The sequence below is a fragment of the Triticum dicoccoides genome, chromosome 2A, assembly GCF_002162155.2.
Source record: "Triticum dicoccoides isolate Atlit2015 ecotype Zavitan chromosome 2A, WEW_v2.0, whole genome shotgun sequence".
NCBI classification, from domain to species: Eukaryota; Viridiplantae; Streptophyta; class Magnoliopsida; order Poales; family Poaceae; genus Triticum; species Triticum dicoccoides.
Window position 1 is genome coordinate 740,754,581 of NC_041382.1, and position 23,150 is coordinate 740,777,730.

Here is a 23,150-nt window from a genome sequence, read left to right on the forward strand (position 1 = left end):
AAAAAAAATCCTACGCACACGCAGGATTATGGTGATGCATAGCAACGAGAGGGGAAGAGTGTTGTCCACGTACCCTCATAGACAGTAAGCGGGAGCGTTATGACAACACGGTTGATATAGTCGTACGTCTTCACGATCGACCAATCTAGCACCAAAGGTACGACACCTCCGTGATCTGCACACGTTCGGCTCGGTGACGTCCCATGAACTCATGATCCAGTAGAGCTTCAAGGGAGAGCTTCATCAGCATGACGGTGTGATGATGGTGATGATGTTGCTACTGGAACAGGGCTTCGCCTAAGCACCGCTACGATATATGACCGAGGTGGATTGTGGTGGAGGAGGGCACCACACATGGCTAAAAGATCAATAATCAACTTGTGTGTCTATGGGGTGTCCCTGGCCACGTATATAAAGGATGGAGGGAGGAGGAGGCCGGCCCTCATAGAGCACGCCCAAATTGTGGAGTCCTACTAGGACTTCCTAGTCCTAGTAGGATTCCACCTCCCATATGGAATAGGAAAAAGGGTGGGGAGAAGGAGAAGGAAGGAAGGGGGCGCCCCCTTTCCCTAGTCAAATTCGGACGAGTCCATGGGGAAGGGGTGCGTCCACCCTTGAGGCCTTTCTCTCCTTTCCTGTATGGCCCATTAAGGCCCAATACGAATTCCCTCAACTCTCTGGTACTCCAAAAAATACCTGAATCACTCGGAACCTTCCCGATGTCCGAATATAGCCTTGCATTATATCGATCTTTATGTCTCGACCATTTCGAGACTCCTCGTCATGTCCCCTATCTCATTCGGGACTCTGAACTACCTTCGGCACATCAAAACACATAAACTCATAATACCGATCGTCACCGAACGTTAAGCGTGCGGACCCTACGGGTTCGAGAACTATGTAGACATGACCAAGACATGTCTCCGGTCAATAACCAATAGCGGAACCTGGATGCTCATATTTGTTCCTACATATTCTACAAAGATCTTTATCGGTCAAACCGCATAATGATATACGTTATTCCCTTTGTCATCGGTATGTTACTTGCCCGAGATTCGATTGTCGGTATCTCAATACCTAGTTCAATCTCGGTACCGGCAAGTCTCTTTACTCGTTCTGTAATGCATCATCCCGTAACTAACTCATTAGTCACATTGCTAGCAAGGCTTATTATAGTGATGTGCATTACCGATAGGGCCCAGAGATACCTCTCCGACAATCGGAGTGACAAATCCTAATCTCGATCCATGCCAACTCAACAAACACCATTGGAGACACCTGTAGAGCACCTTTATAATCACTCAGTTACGTTGTGACGTTTGGTAGCACACAAAGTGTTCCTCTAGTATTCGGGAGTTGCATGATCTCATAGTCATAGGAACATGTATAGTTATGGAGAAAGCAAAAGCAACAAACTAAACAATCATCATGCTAAGCTAACGGATGGGTCAAATCAATCACTTCATTCTCTAATGATGTGATCCCGTTAATCAAATGACAACTCATGTCTATGGCTAGGAAACTTAACCACCTTTGATTCAGCGAGCTAGTCAAGTGGAGGCATACTAGTGACACTCTATTTGTTTATGTATTCACACATGTACTAAGTTTCCGGTAAATACAATTCTAGCATGAATAATAAACATTTATCATGATATAAGGAAATATAAATAACAACTTTATTGTTGCCTCTAGGGCATATTTCCTTCACCAGGTGCTGTTATGGCCCATCGGGAGTCTTCTAGTCCATAAAAATCCACAAAAAGTTTCGCGGTGTTTGGACTCCATTTGATATTGATTTTTTGCGATGTAAAAAACAAACAAAAAACAGCAACTGGCACTGGGCACTGGGTCAATAGGTTAGTCCCAAAAAATGATATAAAGTTGTTATAAAATGATTGTAAAACATCCAAGAATGATAATAAAACGGCATTAATACTTCATAAAACAAGACTTAAAACAAAAAATAAAACAAGCAAAAACTCATATCATACAAGACGCTCCAAGCAAACCACATAATATGTGACGAATAAAAATATAGCTTCGAGTAAAATACCGATGGTCGTTAGAAGAAAGAGGGGATGCCACTAGGGGGCATCCCCAAGGTTAGTTGGTTTCTCATTTTTGGATAATAGCTTGGGATGCCGGGGCATACCCAAGCTTAGGCTCTTCTACTCCTTATTCCTTCATCCATCATAAGATAACCCAAAACTTGAAAACTTCAATCACACAAAACTCAACAAAACCTTCGTGAGATCTGTTTGTATAAGAAAATAAATCACTACTATAAGTGATGTATCAAACCAATTCATATTTTATTCTTGCATTATATCTACTGTATTCCAACTTTTCTATGGCAAAAACTCATCAAAGAAAACCATAGAGCCATCAAAATAAGTACACAACGCAAAGAAAACAGAATCTGTCAAAACAGAACAGTCTGTAGCAATCTGACTATTTCGAATACTTCTATAATTCAAACAATTCTGAACAATTAGGACGACCTGACTAATTTGTATATTGATCTGCTGCAAGTGGAATGGGTATTTTATCACTTTCTGGTTAAAAATGAGAATTATTTTCGTGAGCGTAAAAGTTTCTGTTTTTCAGCAAGATCAAACAACTATCTCCCAAGAAGATCCTAAAGGCTTTACTTGGCACAAACACTAATTGAAACATAAAAGACACAATCATAACAATAGCATAATTGTGCTAACACTCAAAAACAGGAAGCAAAACCAAAAACAAATTTTATTTATTGCGTTGCCTCCCAACAAGCTCTATAGTTTTACGCCCTTAGCTAGGAATAAAACAAGGATCTAAGTTTTGTCATCCTTGCTTCGAGATCCATAAGATGCCCTCATGATTGATTCATATGGTGGCCTAATTATTGTTCTAGTAAAGTGTTCCATACCCTTCCTCAAAGGAAATTGGAACTTAATATTTCCTTCTTTCATATCAATCACGGCACCAATAGTGAGTAAAAACAGTCTATCAAGAATAATTCGACAAGACGGATTGCAATCAATATCAAGAACAATAATCTATGGGCACATAATTCTTATTTGCAAAAATAAGAACATCATTAATTCTTCCCATAGGCTTTTAATAGTGGAATCCGCCAAGTGCAAATTCAAAGACACGATTCAATATCGGTAAGACCAAGCACATCACATAAAGATTTTGGGATTGTAGAAACACTAGCACCCAAATCACGCAAAGCAAAACACTCATAATTTTTAATCTTGACTTTGATAGTAGGTTCCCATTCATCATGCAATTTTATAGGAATTGAAACTTCTAGTTCCAATTTTTCTTCAAAAGCTTTCATCATAACATCAACAATATGTTTAATAAAAGATTTATTTTGTTCATAAGCATGGGGTGAATTTATCATGGATTGCAACAAAGAAATACAATCAATCAAAGAGCAACTATCATAATTAAAGTCTTTGTAATCCAAAAGAGTGGGCACAACACTAGTTAAAGTTTTGACCTCTCCAAACCACTTTTATTAATTTTCTCAACAAGATTTTCACCCTCTGAATCATTGGGACACCTTCTAACTAAAGTTGACTCTTCTCTGGTCCCTTTTTCATCAATCTTAACTTTACTAAACAAGGAATCAATAGAAGAAACACCAATAATTTTAAGATCTTCATCACTTTTGTCTTCTAATGATACTGGTTTGGCGGGCATTTGATTTACTAAGGTAGCTTGTGCATCGGATATTTTCCTAGCAAACTTTCGGCAAGAGCATACTTAGATTGGAGATTGTAAACTTCTCTACTAATATCATCAAGTTGTTTTGTAATAGCATCTAGCACAACGGAGTGCTCCTCAAGTTCTTCACTAAAATACTTGTTATGCTCAAATTGTGTAGTCATATATTCCTTAGTACTTTTCTCGATTTCAAGCAAAATATTTGGGTAAGGAAAATCATAGTATTTTCTGTGAGGCATCATGACTACTGTCGGTGTTCTGGGAATGGGGGTCCCCAGACTTGCCTGCCTGCGGCCTGCGGCGTGGCTCAAAGGGGGGCCCAGCGCGTCCCATATTCACCAACACAAACCCAAGACCCTCGCGAGGGGCCAAGCCTCGCGGGGGGGACGACACGGAGCTTCCTCAAGCGCGGCCTCGTCAGGCTGGCTCACAAGGAGGCGGAGAGATCAAGGCGGGGTACCTCACGAGGTGCCCGTGACGCAAGCCATGACGACCGGGGGCGCCAGGCGGGTGCCAGCCCGCGCAGCGTCCTTCCTTCCTCTTTGGTGCAAAGGGGGCAAGCGCAGCCGCGGAGTACCGAGGCATCAGGCAAAGGTTGCCATTTCGGTGCAACGAGACCAAGACCAGGAGGACTACGAGACGGAGGATACCGTGGAGCCCAAGACGGCGTCATCACCAGAGCTTTGCGCAGGCGAAGACTACTTTTGCCAGGGTAGCTAGTACTAGCTGTCCCCCTTCAAATTAGCCTGCCATTGTTGGCTCCCTTCCCGCTTGATATTTGGGAAGAGGACCAGGGCCCCTATAAATAGGATCAGCCACCCACTAGACAGGGGGGAGGACGGTCGGAGAAAGAGAGAGAGAGAGAGAGAGAGAGAGAGAGAGAGAGAGAGAGAGAGAGAGAGAAGGGTGATTGAGCTCCTCCTAGCAATTCATCGCCCCGACCAAGAACAGACCCTCGCGAGGCTGTTCTTCCTTGTATTGTTCATCATCATCAGCCCAAGAGGCAATCCACCACACCACACACTGGAGTAGGGTATTACACCACAACGGTGGCCCGAACCAGTATAAACCCTGCGTCTCTTGTGTTGTTCTTTCCTTAGTTTAGATCTTGGCGAGGCGGAGGGGTGCAGGTAGGTAGGAGGCGAAATCTCCGTGCGCACCCCAGTGTTTAAACCTCAAGGGTCTGCCGGAACCCGAAATCCGACATTTGGCGCGCCAGGTAGGGGTGCGCCGGAGTCCACCTTCTACCGCTTCGCGCCCCATCGCGTTGTCATCACCATGTCCGGCGACCAGACGGGCAACCCAGATCCGTGGGCGGCGTGGCCCGCCTGCGTAGAGCCGCTTGCCTCGGGCGAGCCCGTGCCCCAGGCAACTCGCGGTCCGCAGGGCGCTGTGGGCCGCGGGCGACGCGGACAGGCTTCGACAGCTCTCACGCCGCGGCAGGCGCGGTCGGCAGCAAGGGCCTCCAATCGCGCCGCGACTACGACGACGTACACTCGCAGGGAGCAGGCGAACTCGAGGGCCGCGCTCACAGTGGCCCGAGAGCTGCTGCAGTGCAGGCTGCTGGAGGGCGGCCACGACGTGCTGCTGGAGCGAGTGGCAGAGATCCTAGGCTTCGCCGCCTCGGGGGCTCACCCCTTCTCCACCCAGCTCCCATCTCAAGCCCAGAGCGGCCCGCGCGGGGGCTCCGCGCGCGCCCGTGGGCTCCAAGGCTACTCCGACGCCAGCGAAGTTGTCAGCGCCGGACCGGCGGCGGCGCTGCCCCCGCTCCCGGTCCGCGAAGAAGAAGGACTCGACGCGACCCGCGGCCCCAGTGGGCAGCCGCGCTACCACCCCATGCTGGGCGCGTCAGGCAGGACCGCGTGGCATGCGGGGCATTACGGCGTGGCATTCGGGATGACGGCGCCGGAGGAATACGTGCCCATCATGATGGACCAAGGACACCCACACGAGAGCGAGCAAGGCTCGCTCCTCAGCCCAAGCTGGGGGGACGAGGCGCCAGAAGCTGAGCCTTTCCGGGAGCCCCGGGACGGTCCTACTGGCCACGCTGGGGGCAATGGTTATCGGGTACCGCTAATCCTTCAGGAGCAGGTATAAGCTAACCATGGATCGCAGGAGGTGCAAGTCGCCACAGCGAGCAGCTGCCCCGCTCCCACGGTCTCCTCCCCCTCGGGAGGAGGGCGCAGGGGGCTGCAGGAGAGGGGCCAGGATCCGACATCACCACCGCGGCGTTCGGAGCAAGGTGCTCTCAGGAGGTAGGCCCTCCGCTGGGGAGGTGCCCCGGAGCCTGCCCCCGGCGGAGGACCCGTGGTCGTCGGGGGAACCGCTGGCGACCGCTCTACCCCATCAGCGGTGTCCTGGTTTCCGGTCGTCGTTGATGGCACTAGAGTGTGGTGCAAGGCGGGGCCCTCATCTGGCGATATGAAGCAAGGCCAGCACCTGTGAAGAAGGCCCAGTGCCTATGAAGCTCACCGCCCCGTGACACTCTCACGTAATAATGAGTGGGGCTGTACACGCCCCGGAGTCTCAGGGGTGCTGGCCTCAGGCCCTGGGGCTCCCTCCCACGCCCAGTGGCAGCACTTAGCTCCATGCTGGTGAGAAGACCTCCAAGACTAGACTAGGTGCCGGACGCGGCCTTTTGTTTGCTTTCATTGCTCTTCCCTTTGGTTGTCGCTTTCCCCCGCTGGATTCAAGTTGGATTCGAATTTGAGATTTGCGTGTGTTCGGGGAAGGGGTGCTTAGTCTCGTTCGAGCAATTTCTCGCGTTTTGGTTACCGCTTTGCCTCAGCTGCCTCCCCTTGCGCGCAGCCCAGACTGCCGCAGACGTGACCTCTCAGGAGGGTGTTTTACTGTAGATCCTACGAACCCGTCAGGGAACACTCAAGACACCACAACCTCCCACAGGCTGCCTCAGGGCCAGCACGGGACAAAGGTAAACTAGCCGACCAGCGCGTCGCTTGGGCCAACCACTTGGCACGGGCGCATGGGCAATGTCGCGTCTACTAATACGATGAACACACGTTTTACACAAGGGGACCCCCTTCAAAATGCTCTCACTGCAATCAGGCCGAAGCCTGAGCTCTACTCATGTAGGGTAAGGAAGTAGGAGCGATGCACAATCAGTCGGATGAATCCCCCAATGCGTTCTCAGGAGCTCCACCCGGGCCGTTGCTGGCGTTGCTGAACCCGCCATCACTGTCCGCGTCGCCGTCAGCGGCATCAGGGCCATTCACCACGCTGCCCTCGACGGCCACCACGATCGCGTCGTCATTGTCCGAAGCGAAGGCCCTGATAAGAGCGTCCACATTGTCCTCCACCCAGCGCGCCAGGTCGCCTCGGACGGCCTGGGGGACTGGGGCGATGACGGCGTCAAAATCGAAGCGGGGATCTATGTTCTGGAGGTGGCTGAAGATGCGAGAAAAGGCGCGCCCAAGCAGGCCGCGACTCCTCTCCTCCACCAACCTGTCAGCCCTGACCGACCGCGCCTCCAGCTGCATCACCACGTCAGTGAAGAACTAAAGATTGCCAGCATAGCTGACTGCATGCGGCTCGCCAACGGCCGCCTCGCAGATGTTGCCCAAGGCTGCGTTGGCTCTCTCCCGGAGCGTGGCAAGCATGGGGTCGTGCTCATGCTCCAGGATCCGCCGCTGACGGATCTCGTCCGCGTTCTGGCCCACGACGACATCAGCCTCCTCCACCCGCTGGCGGAGAAGGAGCAACTCGGCCTGGGAAGCGGTCAGCTCACCTTGTGCCAACTCAAGAGCGGCCCGCAGCGTTGCCTCCTCCAGCTTGGCCCTCAAGGCAGCAGTCCTGCCTTTAGCTTCGGCCCGGATTAACCCCAGCTTCTTGTTGAACTCGTGCTCGAGGTTCAAATTCGCCATCGCCACTCGACGTCCGACCTCCTCCAGGACGCGGGCCTCCCGTGCGGCAACATCATCCTCTGTCTGCATCACCAAGCGCTCCCTCGTCTCCAGACGCTCGTACTCACGGGTGCGTTCAGCGGCTTCCAGCGTCAGCGCCTCCTCACGCTTCTGGAGCTCTGTTGAGTCGCCGGAGGCCACCTTCATCGATGCGAGAGCTGCCTTGCGCAGCTCCACCTGCTCCTCCAGTGAGTGGCACTAGGCCAGGAGCTCCCGAGCCCGCTCCTTCGCCACCGTTCGCCGCCGGTTAGCTTCCCGAGCCTCCTCAGCGGCCCAAGATCGGGCCTCCCGAGAGGCCACCAGCGATGCCTTGGCCTCTGCGTCGTCAAGATCGCGCTGGCAGCGCGCAAGGGCGATGGCGCCCTCCAACTCGCGCCTCTCTGCAGCTAGGCGCAGGCCCTCGGCCTCAAGGCGCGCGTCTTCATCGGCAAGCTCCTCTACAAGCAGGCTTACCGCGTTAGCCGCCCTTCGAAGGAATTCTTGGCGGAGAGCGCGACGCTCCCGAGCATGCTCGAGCATGTCCTCCACACCATCATCTGCCCCAAGCAAGCGCCGGGGGCCACGAGCCAGCACTCCCCCTCTGGGCTGGGGGCTGGCACCCTCGCGACAGCCGGGCACGCCGCGTCAGAAGCCTGGCCGGGGGCCATCCCATCCCCAGGTGAAGAGCACAGGAAGTGCCTCAGCCGATCGCAGTCCACGACCAGGCGAGAAGCCCACGGCAGGCTAGCTATGCCACGAGAAGGCCCGCGAAGGATCGCGAGGTGCGCGGGGCCACGATATGCCTCGGGATGGTTCACCTCGTTAGTCGCCCTCACCACAAGGGCTCCACTGCTTGGAGCGCTTGAGGACGGTGGAGGGGGCGAAGCCAAGAGGGACGGCTCCTCAGCCGTCTCTGCAAGCTCGGCTGGATGGGGCCTGCGGAGCAAGAGTCAGTAAGAGCAACAGAAGGATCGGGAGCTGGGAAAGGAGAAGGCTTACTCATCAGTGGCGAAGTACTTCCTACGCTTCAGCAGGCGACAAGGGTAATCGTCACCCAGGGCCTCCCTTCTCTTCCGGAGGGCCTGAAAGTCCATGCGGAAGCGGCCTAAGAGTCGGGCGCAGGGATCAACCTGCGACGAAGATGGAGTGTCAAGGCGATCCGCGTTAGGGGCGCCTGCCTGGCGTGTGCCGCCAATCGCCTCGCCAAGAGAAGCTGTCGGAGCCTCGGTGGCCTCGGTCGAAGGCGTAGAGGGCAGCCGCTTGTCACCCTCGGCCTCTGCGACACGGGCACCGATAACTGCTTCCTCACGAGCCTCGCCCGGCGCTGTCACCCCGCCGGGAGCCCCCTCGGCCTCTGGTGCCTCGTGCCTCCCTGCTCCGCCACTTGAGGAAGAGTCGCCTGGGCCAACGGGAAGGGCAGTCACCACCACTGGGTTCTCACGAGGCCCCTGAAGGCCGGCGGGGCGTGGCCCCCACTCATCGAAGATAGGCATCTGCCTCGCGAAATCGCCCCCGCTCTGGCAGAGGTACAGCAAGGCCCCTCCCTGCTGAATACTGCCAGGGTTGGGGTCCCCCGTCAGGGTCAAGAGCGCCGCCCTCAGCACTTCAGGCATCAGGTCCTCTTCCTGGAGCCTCATACGATCATCACGCCCACTGAAGGCCCACATCCGGCGGGAGTGGCGCTGGAGAGGAGCGACGCGGCATAGCAGGAACTCCTTCACCACCTTGGGCGCTGTCGCACCGAGCGACCTCAAGAATGCGAAGCGGTGCCAGACGAAGACGAGCTGGGGGCTCTCAAGCGTCTCCTGGCCCCAGCCCGAATTGGGGACAGCACGCGAAGTTGGCTCCGACAGCACGGGGCTGGGCACCCCAGCATCCACATACAGCCACCGCTCGCGGAACCCAGCCGCGGGCGGAGGGAGCTTGAAGTCAATCCCAGAGGCCGCCGTCTCAGGCGCGGCAACGAAGCTCACACACGCCCAGCATTGGGTAGGGTCAACAAGGTGCAGCAAGAAGAAGTGGCGCAGCAAGGCAACCGAAGGAAGGATGCCCATCATAGCCTCGCAGACAAAGGCGAAAACCGAAAGGAGAGTGATGGATTCAGGACCCAGATGCGTCATGTGGATCTGATAATGGGAGAGCACGGCATTGAAGAAATCAGAAAAGGGAGGAACCAGACCCGACCACAGGGCGTCGGCAAAATACGGGACCTAGGTGGCTATCCTACCGATGGAGAAGTGGGACGCGGGCCAGGCCGTCGTCCTCCCGCATTCATTAAATATGGTGGCCAGAGCCAAGCTGACCTTGCCCAAGCCCTCGGCGGGGGCCGCCAACAGCGGCGGGCAAGGCGGAGACACGGGTTTCTGCCCTCTTCCCTTCTTCGTCGGAGCCATGGCGATGGGAAGGGGGGGAAGGTTCGAGATTGAGTTGAAAACAGAAACCGGAGTTCGAGCGGAGGAAGGACAGAGGGCGCTCGAGCAACCAAACAGGGGAACGACTATGTACGACTACGGGTCCGCCTAGCATGGCGCAAGATAAGGAGGGTGTGGAGGAACAGTGCCGCCCACGTCCAATCAACCGCCATGCGGTGCCCAAGGCCGCAGGCTGTTAGGGCCCGCGGTGCTTCGCCCTTGCCCTTCCGCCTCCCTGCACGGCCAAGTCCGGGCGTGCCTTGGGCCCGGGGGCTACTGTTGATGTTCTGGGAATGGGGGTCCCCAGACTTGCCTGCCTGCGGCCTGCGGCGTGGCTCAAAGGGGGGCCCAGCGCGACCCATCTTCACCAACACAAACCTAAGACCCTCACGAGGGGCCAAGCCTCGCGGGGCGGACGACATGGAGCTTCCTCAGGCGCGGCCTCGTCAGGCTGGCTCACGAGGAGGCGGAGAGATCAAGGTGGGGTACCTCATGAGGTGCCCGTGATGCAAGCCATGACGATCGGGGGCGCCAGGTGGGTGCCAGCCCGCGCAGCGTCCTTCCTTCCTCTTTGGTGCAAAGGGGGCAAGCGCAGCCACGGAGTACCGAGGCATCAGGCAAAGGTTGCCATTTCGGTGCAACGAGACCCAAACCAGGAGGACTACGAGACGGAGGTCACCATGGAGCCCAAGACGGCGTCATCACTAGAGCTTTGCATAGACGAAGACTACTTTTGCCAGGGTAGCTAGTACTAGCTGTCCCCCTTGAAATTAGCCCGCCATTGTTGGCTCCCTTCCCGCTCGATATTTGGGAAGAGGACCAGGGCCCCTATAAATAGGATCAGCCTCCCGCTAGATAGGGGGAGGACGGTCGGAGAAAAAGAGAGAGAGAGAGAAGGGTGACTGAGCTCCTCCTAGCAGTTCATCGCCCCGACCAAGAACAGACCCTCGCGAGGCTGTTCTTCCTTGTATTGTTCATCATCATCAGCCCAAGAGGCAATCCACCACACCACACACTGGAGTAGGGTATTACACCACAATGGTGGCCCGAACCAGTATAAACCCTGCATCTCTTGTGTTGTTCTTTCCTTAGTTTAGATCTTGGCGAGGCGGAGGGGTGCAGGTAGGTAGGAGGCGAAATCTCCATGCGCACCCCAGTGTTTGAACCTCAAGGGTCTGCCGGAACCTGAAATCCGACAACTACGCAAACAAGATTGCACTCAAAAACAGTTCCGGCAAGAAAACGGCGAACGGAAAAGAGAGGCGAATAAAACGACAATTTTTTGTGAAGGGGGGAGAGGAAAACGAGAGGCAAATGGAAAATAATGTAAATTGCGAGGAGATGAGATTTGTGATTGTAGCGACCCGACCTCAAGCAGTCAAGTCTCTGTGCTTTAGTGTCATCCCTGGATCGGTAATGTTGACACACACATTACTCAAAGGATTTATAACAGAGTAGCAATCACACACTTATTACATCGAATGTCTCCAAAAGAGAACTTATTACAATAAATATGGCTTAAGGCCATCTTATACGATAACAGCAGAAGGCTTGGAAGATAAAGTGATTCCATCAACTCCAACGGCATCACTGAGCTGCACGGCAACGACCTAGCGAATCTTACTCCTTGTCTGAAAAGTCTGCAACGTGATATGTTGCAGCCCGAAAATGGGTCAGCACATGGAATATGCTGGCAATGTAACACAGTAGAGCAATGAACAGAAATAATGCTAACACTATATACATATTTGGCTGGTGGAGGCTTTAGGGTTAATAAGTTTTGCGAAAAGCCATTTTTTCCCTACAACAAAGGAATAAGTTTTATTTTAACTATCATGGTAGTTGAAGAATCATTGAGAAGGTTCCTCCAACTCAATCCCAATTAAAGTAGTTCATTAACCCAACAAATTAATTTAGAGTGGTGAGATACCATAGGAAAATCCAAGTACTAGATACTCAAGATGTCCATAACCGGGGACACGGCTAACCATGATTAGATTGTACACTCTGCAGAGGTTTGTGCACTTTTCCCCACAAGACTCGATCTCCTCCATTGGATTTCTCACACTACATGATGTTTGAGAAACGGATGAACGAGACACAATCTTTCAGAAGCATTTACTCTTTACTCTGGGTGGATAGTTACACCTACTTTCCCTCTACATCTGCTAGCCCACCGCTGAAAGAGGTCGCACAACTTACTCATACTATGCCAGAGCACATAATGGCTTGTGGCTGCACACGGAAGTTTCTAGCATGAATAATCTTAAGATCCCTTTGACCCTGGGTGGCGGACCGTAGGATGATCACACAGGTACTCCGGGATATCCTAGGACAACACTGGATTCTCCAGGTGCCCAAACAAGCAATCCACCCAGATGTGTATTAAAGTTGCCACCTTAAGTTGAACCATCAATTAAAAATCTCACATCTGTCATGGATACACTCAAACCCAATCCACGTCTATGAGCATAGCATAGCAATATAAGCAACGTAGAGGTAACTCTCGAGGGTCTGATAATAAAAAGGTAATAGGTTCTACCTCATCATCTACTTCCCAAACCCACAAGTTAATCACATCCTAATCATGCAGTGTTTGAGGTTTGGAACTAATGCATAAAAACTGGGTAATAAAGGGTATGATCAAAGTGTTACTTGCCTTGTTTATGATCCGTGAAACTTGGAGACTCGTAGTAGCACGCTTCGCACTCCGGATGTTCTATCGCAAACAAACAATAGCATACATAAGCAACCAAGCAAAGATGCAAGGGTAAAACTCGAATAAGAAGAACTAACCAGAAATTTCAACTTAAGAACACCGCTTTGCAAAAAGAAACGAATCAAACGGAGCAACGAAACACAAACTGCGAAAGAAACAAGATCCTATTACTAGTTTGGACTAAAGTCAAATTTTACAGTACCAAAATCTTGTTCAAGTTGGTTAAATGGAAAGAGGGCTTCGAGACGAAGATCTAGGCGCTTGAATCGCCTGATTCCGATAAACAAGCGAAAAGATAAACTAAAATGAAAATCGGATCAGAAATCGTGATCGAAAATAATCGCGAAAAATCCAAGAAAAAGAAAAACTGACGAACAGGCTAACGAACGAACGTTCCTTGTCTGCGACTAACGGGCGAAAACCGTTCGTTAAAACGAACGTACGGACGAACGTCTGCTACTTAACCGAACCGAAAAAACCAATCTAATTAAAAAAACCGAAACTAGGGTTTACGAAATAAAATCGATTGGTTTTTAAAAAACCGGCGGCTACCTCGTGGAACGGGTCGGCGGCGGGCGGCGCGGCGGCAGCGGCACGGCGGAGCGGCGGCGCGGTGGCAGCGGCCCGGCAAAGTGGCTTGGGCTGGGGCTGGCTCGGGCCTCGGCCTCACCTCTTAAAGGGGCCAGCCGGGCGGTGTCCCAGCCGGATACGGCCCGGTTAAGTTGGTGCGCTGTTTTTTTTAAAAAAATCTGCCACAGAAAAAATAATACTAAACGGACTCCAAAAATCCTGAAATAAATTTTTCCCGTCCTCTAAAAATCTGCCGGACAAGGTGACCATTTATTTGGGCCTAATATGTAATTTTGAAAAACGTGTATTTTTCCTATGCAAATAAAATAGCAATAAAATCCGAATAACAACAAAAGGTTGATTTTAATATTTTTCCTCCAATATTTTGTTTATTTTGGAGAAGTCATATTATCTCCTCTCATATATTTTAATATGAAATATTTTCGGGGAGAAAATAATAAAACAACTGATCCTCGTTTCGATATTTGATAAAATTCAAATATGAAAACCGTGAAATCCCCAACTCTCTCCGAGGGTCCTTGAGTTTCTTGGAATTTTCGAGGATCGCGAAACGAAATGCAAATAAAATATGATATGCATGAATGACCTACGTATAACATTCCAAATTGAAAATTTGGAATGTTACAAACCTACCCCCTTAAGATGAATCTCACTCGAGATTCGGGTTGGCTAGAAAATAGGTGTGGGTGGTCTTTGCGAAGATCATCCTCTCGTTTCCAGGTGGCTTCATCCTTGGTATGGTGGCTTCACTAAACTTTGCAAAATTTGATAACCTTGTTGAGTAACTCGGCTGGCAAACTGTAAAATCTTGACAGGCTTCTCCTCATACGTCAAATCACTGTCCAACTGAATTGCTTCCAGGGGCACTGTATCTCTCAGAGGAATCTCGGCCATCCCTGCATGACACTTCTTCAACTGGGAAACATGAAACACATCATGTACTCCTGACAGTCCTTCGGGTAACTCCAACTTGTAGGCAACTTCTCCCATGCGTTCCAAAACACGGTACGGTCCCACAAATCTCGGGGCTAATTTCCCCTTAACTCCAAAATGTTTAAATCCTCGAAGAGGTGACACTCGCAGATACGCTCTATCTCCAATTTCATAGACTACCTCCTTGCGTTTTGAATCTGCATAACTCTTCTAGCGGGACTGAGCTACCTTCAGTCTATCTTGAATTAGTTTAACCTTCTCTTCTGATTTCCTTAATCAAATCTGGTCCAAACAACTAGCGGTCTCCAACTTCATCCCACATCAACGGTGTTCGGTATCTTCTCCCATACAATGCTTCGAACGGTGCCATCTTCAAACTGGCCTGGTAATTGTTGTTGTTTGAGAACTCTGTATAGGGTAGGTTGTCATCCCAACTAGATCCATAATCTACCCCACAAGCTCTCAACATGTCCTCCAAAATCTGGTTGACTCTCTCTGTCTGTCCATCTGTCTGCGGGTGAAAAGCTGTATTGAACTCCAGTCTGGTACCCAAGGTCTGGTGCAACTGATGCCAAAACTTTGAGGTAAACTGTGTTCCTCTATCTGATACGATGGTCCTCGGAACTCCATGCAGACATACGATCCTGGTCATGTATATCTTGGCCAACTTCGCACTTGTATACGTGGTTTTTAAGAGGATAAAGTGAGCCACTTGGTCAAGCGATCAACTACTACCCATATAGAATCATATCCCGATTTAGTCATGGGCAATCCGGTGATAAAATCCATGTCAAGCTTATCCCACTTTCATTTGGGTATCGGCATAAGCTGTAACAATCCTGTTGGCTTCTGATGTTCTGCCTTCACTCTCTGACATACATCATAGACGGCTACATACTTGGCAATACCCTTCTTCATACCAGTCCACCAGAAACGCTCCTTCAAATCCAAATACATCTTAGTGTTTCCAGGGTGTATCGAGTATGGCGAGTCATGAGCTTCCTATAGTATCAATTTTCTGATCTCTGCATTATTGGGCACATAAATACGGTCCTCAAACCACAAGGTGTCGTGCTAACCTCACGAAAACATTTGGCTTTGCCTTCACCCATTTTCTCCTTTATCTCAGCGATCTCATTTTCATCCTTCTGAGCTTCTAGAATCTTTTCCAATAGTGTTGCTTTAACCTCCAATGTTGCCAAAAACCCTTGTGGAATTATTTCCAATCGGAGTTCCCTAAGATCCTCGGCTAACTCCTTTAGCATCCCTCCACTTACGAGGGTGTTAACGTAACTCTTACGGCTCAAAGCATATGTTACAACATTGGCCTTTCCTGGATGATAATGCAGCTTCATATCATAATCCTTTATGAGCTCCAACCATCTCCTCTGCCTGAGGTTAAGCTCCTTCTGTGTGAAGATGTACTTCAAACTCTTGTGATCCGTGTATACATCGCAACGGTTTCCGATGAGGAAGTATCTCCAAGTCTTGAGCGCGTGCACCATAGATGCTAACTCCAAATCATGTGTGGCATAATTTAACTCATGCGGTTTCAGTTGTCGTGAGGCATATGAAACAACTCTTACATCCTGCATCAGTACTCCTCCAAGTCCTAAGCGAGAAGCATCGCAATACATTTGGAAGTCCTTGCGTATATCTGGCAGAATCAGCACTAGGGCTGTAGTCAAACGTTTCTTCAGCTCCTGGAAACTTGCTTCACATTCTTCAGTCCAGGAATTTGGTATCCTTCCTCAACAACGTCGTCATAGGCTTCGCAATCTTAGAGAAATTTTCAATAAATCTCTGATAATATCCCACGAGTCCAAGAAAATTGTGGATCTCTCTAACTGAGGTGGGTGCCAACCACTCAGTGACTACTAAACCTTGGTTGGGTCCACTGCTATACCCTCTCCTGATATAACATGTCCAAGAAATCCAACTTCCTTCAACCAAAACTAACATTTGCTGAACTTGGCATACAACTTATGTTCCTTGAGCTTCTCGAGAACTAAACGTAAATGTTCCTTGTGCTCCTCTTCACTCTTCGAGTATACCAAGATATCATCAATGAACACCACAACGAACTTATCCAAGAACTCCATGAACACCTTGTTCATCATACTCATGAAATAGGCAGGGGCATTAGTCAATCCAAAAGACATGACAGTATACTCATACAGCCCGTACCTTGTGGTGAAAGTTGTCTTAGGTATATCCTTCTCTCGAATCTTTAGCTGGTGATATCTTGATCGCAGATCGATCTTCGAAAACACTTTATCTCCTATCAACTGGTCAAATAGATCATTGATCATCGGCAGGGGGTACTTGTTCTTAATCGTCACTTCATTCAACGCACGATAATCAACAACCATTCTTAGAGACTTATCCTTCTCCACCAAAAATACTAGGGCTCCCCATGGTGATGAACTTCGACGGATGTAACCTTTCTCCGACAACTCCTTAATCTGCTTCTTGATCTCTTCTAGATCGTTTGCGGGCATTCGGTAGGGTCTCTTTGATATTGGCCCGGTACCTGGCAATAGCTCTATCAAAAACTTGATGTCTCGATCCGGTGGCATGCCTGGTAACTCCTCTGGAAAAACATCTGGGTAATCCTTCACTACAGGCACTTCCTCCTGAACAACTCCCGTGAGGGTATTTACTTGGCTACTCCTAGGCGCATGCCTAGATACATACTTGATCTTTTTCCCTCGGGGGTGGTGAGCAAAATTGACTTACTCGCGCAATCGATGGTTCCCCCATACATCGATAGCCAATCCATTCCTAGTATCACATCCAACCCTTGTGACTCCAAAATTATTAGGTCTGAGGGGAAAACACGGCTTCCAATGGCTAATGGCATCTGAAAACATCCACTGCTTGCCATATACTCAGCTCCGGGTGAGGTTACTAGCATAGGTGTCCTAAGAACTTTAGTGGGAAGTTTATACTTATCCAGGAATCCCCTTGATATGTATGAATGCGACGCACCAGTATCAAAAAGAACGATTGCAGTAAATGACTTAACCAAAAACTTACCGATAACAGCATCAGGTTGCTCCTCAACCTCCTCCACGTTCACGTGGTTCACTTGTCCCCTGTTGAAAGGGTTGGGCTTCTTCCCAGCGCTTCCATTGCCATTTTCATTCTTCACTTCAGGGCACTCAGTGGCATAATGTCCAGTCTTCCCGCACTTGAAACAAGTAATGTGACTTAGGTCCTTCTTGGCAGGTGTGGCTGGGTTAGAGCGGTTCTGATTACTACCTGCTCCATTCCCATTTCCATTCTTCGGGCCACTATGGTTGTGAGAACTCCCTCAATGGTGAGTTTGACCTCCATGGTTATGGACAAGTCCTCCCGAGTTCGGGGTTAAACGAGGCTTCTGCTGAGCTCCTGAGTTGTACCTTCCTTGTCCATACTTCCTTTTGCGGCTCTCAATTTGCTGCTGCTTCCCTTCAATCATAAGAGCCTTGTCTTCCAACTCCTGGTAGTTGTTAAATGTAGCCACCATCAACTGCATGCTCATCTCATCATTCAGCCATTCCATAAACTTCTCCTGCTTTGCAGCATCGGTGGCCACATCATCAGGGGCATGACGAGATAGCTTACTAAATTCATCCACGTACTACCCCACAGTACGGTTCCCTTGGCGCAAGTTGCGAAACTCACGCTTCTTCATGCTCATAGCTCCAGTTGAGACATGGGCTATGCGGAATGCTTACTGAAACTGATCCCATGTAACAGGGCTATAGGATAGGTGACAGTGTAATTCTCCCACCATGAGACTGCTGGTCCATCCAACTGATGTGCGGAAAATCGCACCTTCTCAGCATCTGTGCATCCTGCAGTGATTAACTCCCTTCCAATCCTGTGGAGCCAATCATCTGCCACTATCGGCTCGGTGCTACTGGAAAACACCGGCGGCTGCAACCTCAGAAAACGGACTAAATTGTCAATAGGGGGTGGTGGTGGCGGTGGGTTGTTGTTGTTGCCTTGGTTCTGAACTAACAACTTCGTCAGTGTATTCTGCTGCTGGATCAACAGACTGAGCTCCGGTGGGAAGGTAAATCCGGGGTCATGTCTCGGAGGCATCTGAGGGTTTAGAGGGAAGAGAAGTAGAATAGAATGAGGTCTAGTGAGGAAAACACTACCCATATGCACATGAGACAAACACAATCATATCACTCAATCAATCAAGCAAGGGCATACAAATCGATCTAACTATCGTTACAAAAGTGCTCAGACTATACTATATACATGGTAGACTACTACTACTGTTTTGGGTGGTCATCTAGAAATTTTTATTAGTGGAAGACTCCATAATGTCTGCTCCAGCTTTGTCTTCAAAGTCATCATCACTGTCGTCGGGGTCGGAATCGGTGTCGTCGATGATGATGTAGTCTTCTAAACGAATCTCCTTAGGTTCATCGTCTTCTCCTCTTGGCGCGGGGTCTCCCATGAATAGTCCTAGCTTCATTGTCAGGTCTGCATTCTTATCGACTAGTATGACGATTTCCTCCTCATAATCTTCGCGAGTAGCCTTGAGTTCTTCCTCGAGCTCCGTGATCCTTGTCATTGCCTTCTTCAAATCTATCATGTCTGCGCACATCTGATTCTCCTGGTGATGAATGTGCTGGTTTAACTCCTGGATGAAAGCTGTGATTGATCTATCCTTCCTGGTGCTGATCATCTCCCATTGCTCATCTTGGCGCCCACAAATCTGGTAGATAGTATCCTTAAGCTCCTTATGGTAAACTTCTCCAATTTGTCCCATGGTGATGTGGGCTGCAATAATCTTTCCTAGACTCCAGGTTGGTGCATCAAAGGAAAACTCTATGGGCTTAGTGACTGGCGTGAATGCCCTTCCTGGAACTTGAACTTGAATCATCCATCACTCCTCTTCTTGTAAAGTGGCGTTGGAAGTCCCGGTGAAGCTTGGTATTCCAATGTTCAGGTACTTAGTGACTTCCTTCAAGTGTCGTCCAAAAGGTGCTTCTTCATTCGGTTGTGCAAACTTGTTCCTTGCGTCCGCCATCCTAAAGAGTAGAAAATGGAGAGGAGTCGGAAATGAGAAGAGAGTAGTGATCTAGGGCTTTAGCTTAGTGGTCGTGTCCTACACTCAGCGTGTGCTCTGATACCATCTTTGTAGCGACCCGACCTCAAGCGGTCAAGTCTCTGTGCTTCAGTGTCATCCCGGGATCGGTAATGCTGACACACATAGTACTCGAAGGATTTATAATAGAGTAGCAATCACACACTTATTACATCAAATGTCTCCAAAAGAGAACTTATTACAATAAATATGGCTTCAGGCCATCTAATACGATAACAGTGGAAGGCTTGGAAGATAAAGTGAGTCCATCAACTCCAACGGCATCACTAAGCTGCACGGCAACGACCTAGCGAATCTTACTCCTCGTCTGAAAAGTCTGCAACGTGATATGTTGCAGCCCGAAAACGGGTCAGCACATGGAATATACTGGCAATGTAACACAGTAGATCAATGAACAGACGTAATGCTAACACTCTATGCATATTTGGCTGGTGGAGGCTATAAGGTTAATACGTTTTGCAAAAAGCCAATTTTTCCCTACAACAAAGGAATAAGTTTTATTTTAACTATCATGGTAGTTGAAACATCATTGAAAAGGTTCCTCCAACTCAATCCCAATTAAAGTAGTTCATTAACCCAACAAATTAATTTAGAGTGATGAGATACCATAGGAAATCCCAAGTACTAGATACTAAAGATGTCCATAATCGAGGACACGGCTAACCATGATTAGATTGTGCACTCTGCAGAGGTTTGTGCACTTTTCCCCACAAGACTCGATCTCCTTCGTTGGATTTCTCACACTACATGATGTTTGAGAAACGGATGACCGCGACACAGTCTTTCAGAAGCATTTACTCTTTACTCTGGGTGGACAGTTACACCTACTTTCCCTCTACATCTGCTAGCCCACCACTGAAAGAGGTCACACAACTTACTCATACTATGCCAGAGACCATAATGGCTTGTGGCTGCACACGGAAGTTTCTAGCATGAATAATCTTAAGATCCCTTTGAGCCTGGGTGGCGGACCGTAGGATGATCACACGGGTACTCTGGGATATCCTAGGACAACACTGGATTCTCCAGGTGCCCAAACAAGCAATCCACCCGGATGTGTATTAAAGTTGCCACCTTAAGTTGAACCATCAATTAACAATCTCACATCTATCATGGATACACTCAAACCCAATCCACGTCAACGAGCATAGCATAGCAATATAAGCAACGTAGAGGTAACTGTCCGGGTACTAGTCCACGAACACCTATGGGACCGGCGGACCGAGTCCCTTTCGGTTCGGCGGGGGCGGAGATCGTGCAAAGAGCGGATCGAGGCGAAGCACACGAGCGATTTACCCAGGTTCGGGCCGCACGGATGCGTAAAACCCTACTCCTGCTTTGTGGTTTGTGTTGATTTCTTGCTCGGGAGCGCGGAGTGCTACAGTACACACCAGCAGCTAAGAGACCGAGCGTGAGTGTCTCTCGAATCAGCTAACTCCCCCCGTACGTTGCGCACGGGCCTCCTTTTATATGCTCAAGGGGTCACCGACAGGTGGCAACGTAGACAAGGGTAAAAATGGAAAGGTGCTACTGTAGGTACAGCTACCTACTACAGTGCATCATACCTAACCCTGACGGCAGGGGACAAGGGCATTAAATGCCCATCTGCATCGTCTAAATAGTGCAAAAGGGACCACCAGGGACGCCACCGCTTGCCACGATGGCAATCTTGTCAGCGCCGCTTGCCACCGCGCACCCCTGGCTGCACAGCCTCCCGCCACGTACACCTGGAAGGGTCCCAGAGTGACACGTTGGTGGATACGCTGGAGCGCGGGCACAGAGTAGTGGCTTGTTGCGGCAAGCGCCTTGCTGCGGTCGTTGTCTTGTCGTGTCCGGGAGCTTGTCGCTCACCGGGCCTTGCCGGGGCGCGCGGTGCGCCGCGGCAAGTTCCTTGAGATGCCTTGGGTGGCCTTCCCGGCAAGCTCCTCTTGTCGGGGTCTTGTCTCCTTAAGTGCCTTGCTTTGGTTGGCCTTCCCGGCAAGCTCCTCTTGCCGGGGTCTTGAGGTGCCTTGGTTGGCCTTCCCGGCAAGCTCCTCTTGCCGGGGTCTTGCCTCCTTGGCTTGGATATTTTGTTCTTGAATGGCTCCAAAGGAACCACAGAGGATCTTGGCGGTCACCTGGCGAGCCTTGCCGCAGGATGCTGCGACTGCCCGTGCACAAGTTAGGGATACTAGGGTACCCCTACTCTAGTACACCGACAGGAGCCCCCGGGCCTGGGCCATACACGGTGCCGAGCGCTGTTGGGCTAGGCCCAAAATAGGGCACGGGCACGCGCGGCCTAGGTTACGCCGTATCTCTCCCCGTATCCACCGCGCCCTCCCCGAACGACACGCGTTGAATGCGGCGTCGTGGGAGAGGTCGTGGGGGGTTTCTTTATTCGGAAATGCGGAACGTCCGCCCCCTCCCTCTTTATAAGCAGGGGAAACAGGGGCAGTCCGCCCATTCGCCCGTTGCTACTCCAATCTCGGAAATCTCCGCCGCTTCCTCATCTTCCCAAAGCTGTGAGAGAGCAGCGCTCCGCCCCCCATCGCCACCAGCACCACCAATGCCGTCGACCTCCTCCACCACTTCCGCCATGGCTCCAAAAGCCGACAAGGGGAAGGTCGTGAAGTCGACCGAGGCGCAGCGGCTCGCGGCGCTGCGGAAGGAGCGGGCCGTCTTCCCCCCCAAGCTTGCCGCGAAGGAGCTGAGGGAGAACTACTACCTCTTCTGGTCGACGGAGACGCGCGCGCATCCGTGCACGAAGGTACTCCCCGCCACCGCTTGGAAGAAGGCCCCAAACGGATACCCATTCTTCTCCCTGTTCTTCTACTGCGGGCTCTGCCCGCCTTTCTCCGAATTCTTCTGCGATATCATGAACACCTACGGGTTCCACCTCCTTGACTTCACCCCCAATGCCGTTCTGACCATGGCAGTTTTCGCACATCTCTGCGAAAACTTTGTCGGAGTCCACCCCAGTGTAGCCCTTTTCCGCCACTTCTTCATACCCCGAGTAGAGAGAGGAGAGCCTCTATCCGGCAGAATCGCCTGGATATCAAGGGCCAGCAAGAAGGAAACCTATCTGGCGGGAGAATTCCGTGGCAAGTGGGAGGAGTGGAGAGCAGACTGGTGCTAGATTGACGAGGAGAACCCGCATCCATTCACCACCCGACACCAAACCCCAGTAGCACGCGGCAGCGATTGGAGTGACGTGGCCCCGGAAGACGACAGGATGAAGATTGCTGTCACCCGGATCCTGCGCCTCAGGCTTGCCGGGCTCACTGTGGGCGCTGTTGGCGCAGATTTTCTTCGCCGCCGCATCGCCCCCTGCAGGAACGAGGGAGACCTGCCTGCGAGTTCAAGAACGCGGCGGATATCATGAGGCTGCGGCCGGGCCTCAACTTCAACTTTACTGTTCTGGGGCTCAACGCAATGCTCCAAGAACTGTTCAAGTATGACCCCCAACATCCCGAAGTGTTCAGGTTGCCGGGAGGCATCGTTCCACTGTGCAACAATTCCTCGCTCGACCGCATCCGTGCAATGATGCCACTGTGCGACTCGCATGGAATTGTGCCAACTTGGCAAGAGCCTGCAGACGACGTCGTGCAGCAGTTCTTCGATGGCTTGATAGAAGTGCCGATCCGCCCCGACGAGAAGGACAGCCTCACCCGCGACACCACCGATGCGGAGATGACATGCATCGCCACTAGGCTGGAAGAGGCGGCGGCAGCCGCGGGCAAATTTGGATTCACCATGGAGGAGGCAGATGCAGCAGAGGTGGC